We start from the raw sequence: 14,689 nt of genomic DNA, 5'->3' as shown, positions 1-14,689 counted from the left end.
CGCAATTCAAAACAAAGCTGCACTCGCACACTACATATAGGCATCATGTCAGAAAAACAATCTGAACACATCATCAGGTGAAGGAATTTGCGTCCCTGTATGCGTGTGGTAGGGATATTCTGACAGGACTGCCCCAGTCTGTCCTCCTTTCAAATTTGGAAAAACGAGATGTAATACCAGAGTTCGGAATTGAGATTGGATGAGCAGGAGCTAAAACCAGCTCCTAGGTGTCAGGCATCACCAAGGAGGCAGGAGCTACTGCTGGGGAATCGGGAGCAAGTACCCAGCTTACCATGAATCTAACTTCCACATGAGATGCACACGTTAACTTTTTGGACACTATTTGATTTGTGTTTAAATGTGTACTAGATGTGTCCTAATTTGTCTATAGTAGCATTCTGAAATACTCAGTGAATGGCACGTAAGCATGTTTGTAAGGCACAAATTGGCTGGGTCAGCCAAAAGTAGCTCTTGGTAGCTGTTGCTCTCAAGCTAACCAGGCTCTCCTATGCGAGAAGCAGGAGCTAAATAGCTCCCAGCTCCCCTACATTTCAAACCCTGAATACTCAAAGCCAACCACTAGATTGTGATCTATGCAAAGCATTCGATTCTAAGCAGATGCAAGCCGCTCAAGGATGATTACTGGGTAAGTCGTGTATTTTCTACATGTATATCCTCATCTTCTCATCCTGAACTCCTGGGAGGCCCCTTTCGTGGGTCTCTGGGCCCCACAGGTGCTTGCACATCAGACCTGGGTAGTAAAGAAGAGTATTACTAGGTAATGTTAGGCTAAGCCACATAGCTTCCAATGGGAGGCTGGCCATCTGTGTTTGTCTACAGGCTGAGTCAGGCTGTGTACTCCTTCCTATCTTGGTGGCTGGGCTCTGGTCCCCATCACTCTCTCCTCATCTAACTCAATGATTTAGAACTGTCTTGTGCCTGGTTTCTCATCTACCGCTCCTGCCCTTTTCCTTTCCACTGTACTCTTATCTCTGCTTCCCTTACACCTCAATGTTTTGCTTCATGCTTGTACCTCCACTACTCCTCATTTCCCCCCTGTCAGGCTTATAGGATGCCTCCCCCTTTACCACCATTCTTTAAGCGTCTCCTCTTCCTCCTTCTCTCTGTCTCCAACCTCCTGTATGTTTCTTTCCCCCTCGCTTCCTTCTTTCCTTCTCGTAATCTCTCCTTCTAACCACCTTCCTCCTTCTTGTGTTTTTCCTCTGCCACTTTCCACCTTTGACCTTGTCCTCCTTGCCCTTCACCTGCTTCAATTTCCACCACTTTCTTGATTTTGCATCTCCTCCTTAATCTATGCCACCTCCTTGCTCTTCACCTCCCCCTCAATCATTAACACTTCCTGAACCTTCACCCCTTCCATAAATCTTCACTGCCTCGTGCTCTTTGGCTTCCACTCTCCAGCCTCCTTCCTCCAGCACAAACTTTCCTCATGTTTCCACCTCCTATAAACTCCAAAACCATTCTTCTGGTGTCTCCAAGTGCCCCCCCCCCCTCATGCAAACCCCCCAAGTTCATTTAGGGGCCCAGGCCCACCCTGTGGGACCACCCATAAGTACATTTACTCAGGTGTTTAGGGCTATTTAATTTGAAGGAGGATTGCTTATGTTCTAATGGCTTGTGGGTTGCCCACCTTGCCTGTGTCCCCACTGCTCATGTGCACCAATGTTGTACAAGCCACAAAATCGGCCTGAGGCCCTCTTGGAATGCTCTTCTTTGCATGTGCAGACTTCGCCTGCTCCAGCTGCGCTCTGTACCCCAAGAATCCAGCTGGCATTGCTCACTTGCATACAAGTTCAGAGAAGTGAAGGTTTTCTGAGGCAAGGTAGCATGCATGTTTGGTTTCATCATGAAACATGCTCTGTGCTGTCCTGAGCCTAGTGCTTTTGGCATAATTGTCCACTTGGAAGCAGGACTTGTGACCCCTGCTTTTCTGCATTGCTGGTATAGCTAAACTAGGTTTTTTAATGTCTTTGGAAAAATAGAAAAGTAATGATTGGAAGGTTATGAATGAATCCTAACATCCGGCATTGCTTTGGCAACACTCCAGAACATTGTTTCTCAGCCTGCAAAGCTATTATATAAGGGGAAAACCATATCCAAATCAGTCTTGGCCCCACCCCAAAAGGGGCAATCAATGTTCAACAGCTAGGTGAGATCCCTTTTGCTTGAAACCACAAGCAACACCAGTCATGTTTCAGCCTCATTGGGCATCGTATGTGATGTATAGTTTAGTCTCTAGTCATTTTAAGCTTGGGACCCATGTCTGTTTATACTAGTCCCTTTCTGGTGTGGCAGTTTGCACAGAGAAATGCCATTTATGATTCATTAAAAAAACTATGCAGCCATCATCTGTTTTCTTGTGACTGTGTTGCCGGAACCTCCGATGAGAGGAGGAGGTGTCACTAAATGATCTTGGGGGAATTTTGTGGGCATCCTTGCGCCAAAGTTCTTTGAAAGGTCTATCCATATTAGGAACTTCCCTTAAAAGGACAGGGTCATGTTCTCGCTTGCAGTGACGAGCACCTTTCAAGTGACTTGAGGCATGTTTGGGCAAGCCAGGGAATCCTCACTGCAATGCTTCCGGGTCCAGCATCATTGTTTAGTGGTCAGTAGCGCCAGCCCCCATTGATACCCTACCTTTTTACCCAAGAGTAAACATTTACTTAAATGGTACCCCTCCTTCAGCACAACCTCTTCCTCCCAGCCTTCAACCTCTTGCCATCTCAATGCGCCTCTAGCTGGCCTCTCCATTTGTCTCTCAGACTGTCAAGACTCTATTTCCCACCTCTAAGGTGATGTATAAGGAGACTTACTGTGCCTGGGTGGTATGGGCTGGTTTGGTTTTGGATGTGTCATGTGCTCAGGATGAGGTGGTCTGTGAGGGTCTAAGCCTAAGGTTATTTTAAGGCCAGCTACCACTTTGAATTTCAACCTGTGGCTATGTGAAAGTTCCCTCCTCATTCCCTGGCAGTTGCGGTAGGCTTGTTTGTTTCTTTTCAGGAGCCTATGGGTTATCATCATGTACAACATGAGACTGTAAGTACCCAGGGAAGCCTATCCGCTCCAGAACACTTTAGTAATGGGAGAATGCACACTTTGTATCTCCCTGTGTGTTTGTTGTGATAGTTGGACAATAGGAGTACTAGAATGCATTGGTGCAAGCCCCACAGACCGCACAGGAAGTGCCTGCCTCCAGTGTTGTTGCAACAGTATCAAAGTTGGTCTTCTCGACTACGTTGATGTGAATGCTGTGTTTGCTTGTGTACTTTGTGGTTCTGCTGCCAAAGAAATGAAGACACTGTTTATGGTTTCACATTTCAGCAGCTCTTACTTCAGCGGCTCTGCCAGAGGAAATAGTATATCAGAATTACCATCGGGAATCAAACTTTGACTACTTCATTTCTGAGCCCTGCACCTTGGATCCCATACAAGGGGGCAAGCCTGTTTTTGATTCCAGGTGACACATTTTGTGTGACTGACTGGAAGGGACAATCTCTGTGGAATCGGAGGGGCACAGATGGAGCTTCCTGCTGTTTTTTTAGGGGGGAGCCCCTTCCCATAGTTATCAATGGGTCCCCAGGAGGTTAACTCCTGTGACGAGGGGCTAGCTCTCACTGGGAATGCAACAAGGTTGGACTGGGGATCCCCTGTGTAACTACAGGCACAGCATCCAGTTGCTCAGGGGGGTGGGTCCTAGTCCTTTTGACCACTCTACTGTCTTTTCAGAGGTTGAAATAGGGAAACTTGTGTGGTAGTTTAGAACAAGCCAATCAAGCATGAATTTCAAAGAAGATTGATTTCCTCTTCTGATTGAAAATATCTAATTGTTCCCCAACTCTGATACTAAGCCATACTCAATACAAATGAAGGTAAAAAGTGGTGCTCGTCAGTGTGTCAAGATGGTCAGACAGAAGTCCTTTGTCCAGAAATCCTATTCTCTGACATACTTTTGGGCCATGCCAAAGAAAAAGGGATGTCTGCTAGCTTCTGACCCCCAACCTTGTGTATCTTTACCATAGGCCCTTGCCTATGTCCACAGTCCAAATCATACAATTTGTGTACAACTGGAGTGCTGTCCTGGGTTTCCAGCTGGGTCACGCTGGTTCTCTTTGAATGTGTCTTACAGTCCTTCTGCCTTTGGGGAGAACTTTGTACTTCCCAATCCCACAGTCTGTGGTTCTTTTAGCTTCTTCCTCTCCCAATCTGTGGCTCATTCTTGCTAATTTCCTGCTCTGGGCTCCTCTGTACTTTCACCCAAATTGGGGTTCTCTCTGTCTCGTTTCCCTACTCTGGGACTTCTTGGCTTTTTCCCCCACACCAGGGTTTCTGTCCCTACTCTGGGACATCTCTCTCTCCCCCACACAGGGGCTGCTTTCGGTTTCTCTTCCAACTCTGGGGCTTTTCGGTTTCTTTCCCACACCGGGACTTCTTCCTCTGGCCTTACCACCCACCTCCCATTCCTCGGAAGCCCCTGTGTACCGGTATCTGGGGCTTTATAGGCAGACTGCCTCTAATCTCACTGCAGAGCTGCTTACATGACTCCTCAACTGGACTCTGCAGCAGTGGGCGTCTTCTCCTGGTTCCCGTTGGCACAGTGCGGGAGCTTGTGGGTGGTTCTCCTCTCCAGGTTCTGCCTCGGTGTAGTACTACATTCTCACTCAGGCTCCACACTCCACGGCTCCGGTTTCTCACCTGCCGAGCCGTCTTTCACTTTCCTAGTGCGGACCTCCAGTTATGACGCCAAGTCTGACGTTCTGTCTCTCTGAGCATGTTTCTGCTTAATTTGCGCTGCGTATGTCAAATGCTACCCTTAAACTGAACCTGACCAATACCAAATTTGTCTTCATTGGTCCCAGCCCCAAACGGCTTGTGCACCAATGGCTGGAATGCATGTGCCTGGAAGGATCCCCCCTGAACTGTCAAACTCAGTCAAATCCCTGGCCTTCACTGTGGACAGTAGCCTATCCTTCCAAAAGCACATAGCCAAAAAGGCACAAACCACATGGCTACAGATCCCCCAGACAGTGCAAAATCAAACCCTTCCTTCCTCCGAACGAATTCTGTACGGTGGTCCAAGCCCTCATTCTTTCACACATCGATGGGGGAAATGTCCTGCTTACTGGGCTTCCAGTCACACACCTGCCCACCCCCCTCAAAGCTGTAGCCCGCATCATTATAAGTGTCTGCAAATTCGACCAGATCACTCCATCACTTTGCATGCTTCACTAGATTTCCCTCCCTGCCAGGATCATGTTAAAAACTGCATGTATCGCCAACAAAGCAGTCTCAAAAGGAACACCCACATACTTGGCTGCTAAACTCCACACTTCTTGGAGGCTGCCGCACCTCACGTAGCAAAACTATCAAAAGGTTGGAGTCAAAACTAGCCTGTAAAGAGAAGACATGCAAGCAGTCCTTTTCCTGACAAATCCTGACTATCTGAAACACAATCCCAGTAGAGGCTCAAAATGCCCCTACCAGCCTCCAGTTTCTGCGAAACACTAAACATTTGACTCTTTTTACAATACCTCCCGGAGGAATAAAAATCTCTCTCCCTCCACGAACAATACTGTTAAATTCTGGCACAATCCTGTTGTAAATCACTATGCTGCTCTTGAGCTAGGTGTGTGCTATAAGCAATAAAATTAAACTCTGCGGGCTGCGCAGATACTCCTTCCTAATTGGTTCCTCACCTGACGTGACGTCAGAAGGCTGGTTTTTCGGTTGTTCTGCTGTTTTCCCTAAAGAGGATTAAATAAAGTTTGAATCAGAAGCCGAGCCATTCATTGTTGAAGGGTTCTCACACATCTTTGTTCCTGCATACCCCATAAATTTGTTAGTTTGTGGGAGAGGGTGTGGGATGGAGATAAAAAAAAAGGGATGGTGAGTCGTCTCCCTCTGGGTTTTCCATCTCTCCCAAAGTGGGGGGGGGGCACCTCAAGAGAGATCCTGCTTTCCAGGTCTCCTATGGGGTGTTAAGCGTAGTGGACTCATCTTCCTAGTCCAAAAAAGGGTGCCTCCCCCTTGATGAGAGGTGACAACTTCCTGGATACATCACACTAGTTGCAATACTTAAAATTAAAAATATATATTAAAGACTGCAGTTGTTTATTGGCAAAGCCTGAACTGATTTATTAGACCTGTATTACCCCTGATATGTAATTATGCAGTTTTGTAAAGCAATACATTTTACCTTGCAACCACTTAAAAGTGCCTGTGTGTCTTGTAGACCATTTCCTGTAGGAAGTCTTGCCTTGTGTTGGTTGGCCTTTGTGATTGTCTGATAGGCCAAAGGGTTGTGTCCTCTAAAGTTCAAAGTGACTGGTGAACCAGTAGATGACTTAGAATGTTGGTTATAAGGTATCCTAAGGAAGAATAATTTCAACTATTAAATTACACCTGCACGTTAACCTCTAACTTATTGACCTCTGATTTGCTAAGGTAAATCCATTAAATTGGCCTACATAAATAACTGTTTTTTGGCACCCAATAGTTTGCTAAAGGTATGCCGGGACTTGGATGGGTTTCATAAGATGTGTGCATCAAATAATTTCAGTCCATGTACCAGGAGTCTGTACTATTCTTTATTGTTTCTTAATTTCTGTCATTTTCTCGCCCATAGGAAGCACTGTCTTATTGCACTGACCTGTGAGAACCAGGCCTAGATCCCAAACTTTGTGATTAGGTCCTTAGAAAGGGTCTCCGTACTAATTTTTCTAAACTACAGTGGGTTGAAATTCAGGGTGTGGCTATGAAAACTAATCTTCACCGTCTATCACAAACAAAATTGTATTTCCTGCATCACAGTATCGTGTGAAACCAGTTATACCTTTCTGAGAAGGATGCCAATGGTCACTGTAGTCCATAGTGTGGTGAATCTGGTGTGATCATCTAAAAAACCCGACATGGGCCTCTTCTCATGTGGCCAGGGAAAGGCAGCCGCTACTTGATCCTGACACTAGGGGTGGTTTTATGTGGGAGGATCACATGGGAGGGGACTCGTGTCAAGGGGAGTGGGATCCCTCTCTAGATAATTTCCCTAATGATACTTAAGACTAAATGGTTTATTGTGAGATTGACTATTTTGATTTAAAACCCAACAAGAATATTATGGACTTCCAAGTCCCATAATGCTCTTCGTACTAAGAAGAGGGGCTCAGAGATAAAGAATGCGTATGAGTGGTCTAGTTGCTTTAATGCGGAACACCTGAGCAGGACATTTATAGACTTGAAGGCCCTTCAGGTGCGACAGAGGCAGAAGCGGTAGAAGTAGCAGGAAGAAGCTGAAGCGGATGGCGTTGTGGCGGCAGCCAAATGCTGTTTATTAGATGTGGCAGAATTTAGGACAATGTGGCTGTGCAGAGGACTATACAGAATATTCTTGAAATTTAACTTTGTTCTGAATATTCCTGAATTGATTCAGGGGAAGGGAATCCAACCCTGGTCTGAGGGATTACTGGTTATATATTTTGATTTCAACATTGTATGTTATTGTGTGGGAATTTTGCAAGCCAACCAAACCTTATGTATACGTGTGCTGGTCAGACACTTTTTGGACACTAGGTCCTTTTTCTTTAGCCTTAGTGTGTTAGGCAGGGACATCCTTATTAGGTTAGGGAAACATAGGTGTTTTTTTCACTCCTTTTTGTTTAATACAAATTGCAACTTGGTGAACAAGCTATACCTGTGTGTCCATCTCACGTCTGTCTCTGACCTATCCGATATGGTGTCAGAAGTGGGATCTGACTCAATTAACACAAGTTGGGGAACACTTAAATTTGAGAAACTTAGTAAGAGAGCCTCGGATCACACCATTGCTACTGAACAATCTATAGGGTTTGACATCTATAGTAGTAGAGGCGAATTAATACGGAAACAGAACATTGATATCCACTGACTTAGTTCTTGTTCCTCCCCCTGGCACTTACATCAGACTCTCCTCAAAGTCAGACCTAGCCTGCGCCATGGACTTAGATGTATTGACAGGGGTAATTGATCCGGATCATAGGGGTGATATTAAAGTGCTGATGCAAAATAATGGGAAAAAGCCCTATCAAATTAAAGCGGGGGAAAGAATTGCTCAAGGAATATTGGAGAAAGCTCCATTTCCAAAACCTCAGGAAATTAAGACCAGTAACAAAACTGAGAGGGGAAATCAGGATTTTGGGGAAGCAAATATTGAACCTCCTCTGGAGCCCGTGATGAAATCTATTCCCAGTATTGAAAAAGAGGAAGTGATTATTCCTGACTTAGCTTTTGCTCAAAGAAATGACCCCTTCCTAGCAGAACCCTTTCTTCAGGTAATATCAGAAGAGGAAGGAAAAAGACTGGACCATTTATTTTTTCTAAAATCTGGATTATTGTATACAGGAGGTGTAGGGCCAATCGGTATACCCCGGTCACAAATTGTGGTGCCTAAAAGCAATAAGCCTATTGTTCTGGAGATAGCTCATTCTCCTTTAACGGTAGTTCATTTGGGGACCGCAAAAAGTCAGGCCCAAAAGTGAATTGATTCCATTGGCCTGGAATTTATGCTCATATAAAGAATGTTATCAGTAGATGTACCTTATGCCAGAACACAAATACTCAAATTCCTCTTCCAGCTCACTTGCAGCCTTTACCCATTATCGATATCCCTTTTTCACAAATAGGAATGTATATATATAATAGGTCCTCTTGTTAGGAAACCGTTATACACTGGTGATCTTAGATTATGCAACGCATTACCCTGAGGCTTTTCCAACAACATATTTCACAACAGATTTTGAAACATTTACTCCCTTTGTTCTCTAGAATTGGATTCCCGAAAGAGATCCATATTCATGAGTAAATTTATGGCTGAAGGTAAGGAAATCTTTCAGATTAAAACCTTATGTACCTCGATTTATCATCCTCAAAAAGATGGATTGGTAGAAAAATGTAATCGGACTTTGAAACACATCTTAAATAATTTAGTGGAAGCAGATGGAAAGAATTGGGACATTACGATACCATCAGCCCTATTTGCCATTAGAAAAACACCTCTGTCTTCTACTCTAGTCCCCCCCCCCCCCTGTGAACTATTATATGGAAGAGAGCCCATAGATGTGTTCGATATGTTAAGAGAAATCTGGGAAGAGAAAGAGGGCCACCATACCCTTGTCCCAAACTGCTCGGAGAATGAAAGAACATATGGTGGCAGTCCGCAATATAGTTCAGACTAATATGGCTCGAACTCAGGAACGCCAGAAAGAATACTATAATAAGAAGGCAGTGATATCTTTCTCTGTAGGTCAAAAGGTATTGGTTTTACTTCCATCCTCTGAAAATAAAAGGCTTTCCAGGTGGCATGGCCCTTATGAAATCATAGAACGGACAGGACCTTACAACTATAAAATCTCACAACCTGACCGAAAAATTAAAACTCATATTTATCATATTATTCTACTTAAAGAGTGGAAAGAAGACCCTATTCAAAAGTCTTTTTTAATATTGACTAGCTTATTAACAGAAGAGAATGATACCAACAAGCTAATTTCTCGATTTGGCACAGAACCAAAAACAAGATCTAATAGACCTCCTACAACAATTCCCTAATGTATTTAGAACAGAAACAGCAAGAGTTAAGGGAATATATTATTATATTCATACTCGTCCAGGGAAGGTTATTCATCAAAAACCATACCGAATCGGAGTACAAAAATTATTATTCAAGAAGAACTAGAAGCCATGTTAAAAGTGGATATTATTGAGCCTTCCCAAACCCCTTGGTCTCCCCCTATTGTGTTGGTTGCTAAACCTTATAATACTTGGAGGTTTTGTATACACTTCAGAAAGGTTAATGAAGTATCACAATTTAACAGTTACCCCATGTCCCAGATAGACAATCTTATTGATAGGTTGGGGGATGCCGTATATCTTTCCACCATTAATTTTAACCAAAGGATATTGGCAAGTCACAGTTAATCCAATAGATAAACCAAAGATGCCTTTTCCACTCCCATATGTCTGTTTCAATGTAAGGTTTTACCCTTTGGTTTAGATGGGGCCCTGGCTACCTTTCAAAGATTAATGGACAAGGTTTTTAGACCATATGCTTCATTTTGTGGAGCCTATATTGATATTGTCATTCATAGTAAATCAGGGCAAGAACAGATTTCCCATTTATATTTTGTAACTCAGGCTATTGGGAAAATTGGATTTACTGCCAATCTGAAGAAATGTCATTCTGCTAGCTCTGCAGTCAAATATCTACGATTTTCGTTGTGAAGGGAACAGATTGGTTCAACCTCAAACTGAACAAGTTAGAGCGGTTGCAGAAGCCCAGGCCCCTAAAACCAGGAAATAACTATGGGCCTTTTTGGGCTTAGTTGGTTACTACTGACAATTTATCTCTAACTTTGCTTCAATCACTTCCCTTCTCACAGACCAGCTTCGAAAATTCACAACCTCAAAAACTTAAATGGCACACCAAAAACAAGGAACATATCTTATGTAGTGAACCTGTCTTGAAGGTGGCAGACTTCAATAGACTGTTTATTCTACAAACAGATGCCTCTGATACTTGCCTAGGGACTGTACTGTCACAGTGCCATGATGGTATAGAACATCTGATTCTTTATATTAGTAGGACATTATTTCCCCAAGAGAAGAATTATGCCACTCTGGAACTTGAGGCTTTAACCATTAAGTGGGCAGTGAATTATCTAAAATATGATCTAATCAGGAGAAAATTCTGCCTGTTTGCAGATCAAGCTCCCCTTAAATGACAGCGTCTGTGAAAGGATACCAATGCTAGTTATGCACTGGTTTTTGGATGTACAACCCTATTGTTTTTCTGTTGAACATCATAAAGGAATTGAACAGGGTAATGTAGATTTTCTTTCACGAGTTCCAATGGAGGCTGTGAAAACCAGTGACATTGCGGGAAGGGTATGTGATGAATCTGGTGTGATCATCCCAAAAACCCCGACATGGGCCTCTTCTCATGTGGCCAGGGAAAGGCAGCCGCTATCCGATCTTGACCCTGGGGGTGGTATTATGCGGGAGGATAACACAGGAAGGGACTTGTATCAATGGGTGTGGGATCCCTCTATAGATAATTTCCTTAATGATCCTCGAGCCTTAATGGCTTATTGTGAGATTGACAATTTTGATTTCAAACCAAACAAGAACATTATGGACTTCAAGGCCCATAATGCTCTTAGTACTGACACCAGAAAGGACGACTCTGAGTTAAAGAATGGGTCAGAGCGGTATAGTTGTTTTAATGCAGTTCACCTGAGCAGGACCTTTCAAAACTTTAAGGCCCTTCAGGTGCGAGAAAGGCAGTGGGAAAAGCAGCAGCAGCAGGAAGAAGCCGAAGCTGATATCGTTGTGGCGGCAGCCGAATGCTGTGTATTGGATGTGGCAGAATTTGGGACAACATGGCCGTGCAGAGGACACGCAGCAGGAAGCAGTACTGTTGTGAGTCTCGCCGCATGGGCGAGACGCTCCCGACATGTTCCCAACTGCTCTGGTTCTACATTCACACCGGAGAGTGTGCAGAGCCTCGAGAGCTCCATAGAAGGTCAGCGCGTAAAACGGCAGACCAAGAGGAGCTGTCTGAAGCAGAAGAGGTCCCGAAGAGAGAAGAGGCCACATCAGCGAGTCAGAAGGAGACGCCAAGGCATACCAGTGAGTTGGCCTGAAACAGGTGACCCCAGGGCGCTCCGATGGATACTGCTAGGTGATAAGAATTATTTTGAATACCGGACAAGTGAATTACAGGGAACTGGGCGGAACTCTCCTGAGCAGGAATACCAATTAGGAGATTATAATAACCCATATTGTCAAATCAGCAAAAGAGTACTACCAAGGCAAATTGGATACAACTCTCCCACAAAGAGATGTCAAGTGGGAGACTATTGTAATCCGCATTGCCTGCAGCCAAGAGGCTGTACAGCCAGAAAACAAAGGTTGCAGGAGCAAAGCCCTGCTTGTGTGAAAGACCAAGTGGAAGAGAACTGTAACCTGCATTGCCAAAAGACAACCAAGATAAGAATGACCCTTTTGTGGAATATGAATTGTTAATAGATGTAAGCCCTCTTGATGAAAGCTAAAAGAATAACAAGAGAAGCAGTTGCTGGTTCAAATTTCCTTTTTTATGGTTTTTGTATGGAGAGTTTGGAACAAGCCTTACCACAGAGTACAACATTATAGTAGTAGAAGTTGTATCCTGGCAGGCGAGTAAACCAGGAAAGGGAACCATTGTAGTTAGTCCTGGCAGGCAAGTGGACCAGGAAGAAGAAGTGATTCTAAGTACTCTGATTGTGGTAAAAGATTGTGGTAGAAATGAAATGTTGACTCCATCTCTTTGTTTGATAACTCCTGCATTATGTAAGAGATTGTTCAAATCATCCAGACTAAAGTGTTTTCTTTTGAAGAAGAGGTTCTTGTAAGTGATTGGTTTGTTCAGAAAAGAACACTTACTTGTGATTTTATGAATTTATGTTCAGAGGAGATGATTTTTGTTATTTCAAGCAAGAGGTATTTGGAAAGAAAATACTTTTGTTTTTTCCAAACAGGAAATTGAGAAAATATGCTTTGATTTGTGACCAAACGTTTGGAAGAGAGACCATCACTTTGCCAAGTGAAAGGGCTTTGATTGTGATTAAGCCTTTGGAAGAGAAACAAACACTCTGCCAAGTGAAAGGAGACTGTGAATGAAAAAGACTTTGTATGATACATTGAATGAAACTTTTTTTTTCTTGAAATTGAACTTTGTTCTGAATATTCCTGAATTGATCCAGGGGAAGGGAATCCAATCCTTAGCACAAGGATTTCTGGTTATACATTTTCAGTTCAACATTGTATGTTATTTTGTGGGATTTATAAACGCCAACCAAACCTTGCATTATTTTGTTGTATATCCAAGTGTGATGATCAGGCACTAAGTAATTTTTCTTTAGACTTAGTTTGTTAGGCAGGGACATCCTTGTTAGGTTAGGGAAAGATAGGCGTTTGTTTAATGCCTTTTTATTTAATATAAATGGCAACTTGTGAACAAACTATACCTGTGTGTCCATTTCAGGCCTCTGACCCATCACAATAGCCATTACCCATGATTATCTAATGTCACCTTCTTGCGGATGTAATTTATACAAATTGGTATTAGATTGGGATTAGATTAATAACTTCTGTGTGACAGTTGTTTCCCCAGCACAATCCAACCTGATACTCCACCCTTTTACACAACCATTTAGCTTGTAGAATTATAGACTGATTGGCCTTGTTCTGTATTTGTTCTATTCACTTAAGACAGCATTGACTTAACTGGGAGTATATGGTCTGTAAATGGAATGTGACTTTACAGGAAGGGAATCTGATTTTCACATGGTTTACATGTTTTTGCTTGGATTGTATATTTATTTACAAGGTAGGCAACCTAAACCAGATCTTTGAAAGCTACCTTTCGTTTTCACATAGGTACTGTGAGGGGCCAGGAATGAGAGGTGGACACAAAGAACTCATGATTGACGTCACAAACCTTTATTCAAAATAAAAGGGGGTTGGAACATGCCTCACTATCCCTACTCTAGGAGGTATTTCTCTACCTCAACCAAAACTCAGGGTCTGTTCTGTGTCAAGATGACCAGAGCAAAAATGTCCTGTATCTGAACTCCTATTCTAGCCCTCACATTCTAGAAGTAACTCTAAGGTGTTGTTTTTGGCCTTGGAAGTGCACAAATGTTCAAAAGAAAGGAATCACTCCAGCACAAAGGTTCCCAACGGATAGAATTCACAGTTCCAGAGAATGGCTCCCTTCCCTGGGTTTCTCTTCACCAATATGATAGATCAACAAGGCAATCAAAGTTCCTTATAGCCTAAAGGATATCCCCTTCTTATTGGTGTTGCAATCCACTTCTAGAAAGAATGTCTCCCTTCCCCAGGTCTTTGCAAGCTTTCACAATCCGAAGGGTATGAGTCTTCCTTGGGATTCTTTATCCACCAAATCAACTTGAAAGCAAAACTACTTGGACGTGGGTTCCAGCCTCGCAGGGCACCTGTTATACTCCCCTGCCAGGGTCTTTCCACACTTACTAAAATTTGACTCACAAACATATATTTTCCTTGTATACTTTTCCTGTCAGGCTTTTTCCATGTGCTCCCTTTTTACATTTGCAAACTTGACTTTGCCTGATACTCTCCTGCCAGGACTTTCTCATGTAATTCACTTTACACACTTGCAAACTTGACAGTTCTTATTTGTTGCATTCACTCCTAGTATTTTTCCATTTCAATTATTACATCTCAAATTCCTTTCATTCACTTTGCTTGCTCTTTTCTTTCATTAAAAGCGTTGTAGTAGTGTCCCAGCTTCCTTTCCTGGGACTCACTCGCTTTTCGTGGCTCTCTTTGGTCCTCTGGCAGTAAACGTGATGCAGCTCTCTGCCGTCCCGTCTCCAGGCACAGGCTCACTGGTTTCACCTAACGGCTTCCACATCCTTCGCGGCTCCGATTTTACTGTTGAGCCCCTCTGCGTGTTCGGGCAGCGTTGGAACTGCTTTCCTGTTCTGGTGGCCATCAAGAAGACTTCTCTTCGCTTCCCGCTATGGTCGCAGCAGAGCAAACCTGCTTTTGCAGTCCTTCTTCCTCTGCCGACTTTCAGAGACTCCCGGCTCCACTGACTTCTCTACAGACCCTCGGT

The 14,689-nt window shown here is 43.5% G+C and overlaps 1 protein-coding gene across 2 annotated transcripts in view; it reads left to right on the top strand.

Moving 5' to 3' along the window:
• Positions 1-14,689, top strand: part of LOC138510523 (zinc finger protein interacting with ribonucleoprotein K-like) — a 206,070-nt gene that overhangs the window by 152,178 nt on the left and 39,203 nt on the right. The window lies entirely within an intron of this gene.

This window comes from Ambystoma mexicanum, chromosome 6p, assembly GCF_040938575.1.
Source record: "Ambystoma mexicanum isolate Mex_15411 chromosome 6p, UKY_AmexF1_1, whole genome shotgun sequence".
NCBI classification, from domain to species: domain Eukaryota; kingdom Metazoa; phylum Chordata; class Amphibia; order Caudata; family Ambystomatidae; genus Ambystoma; species Ambystoma mexicanum.
The sequence above is the reverse complement of the archived record's forward strand: the minus strand, read 5'-3'. Positions and strand labels throughout refer to the sequence as shown.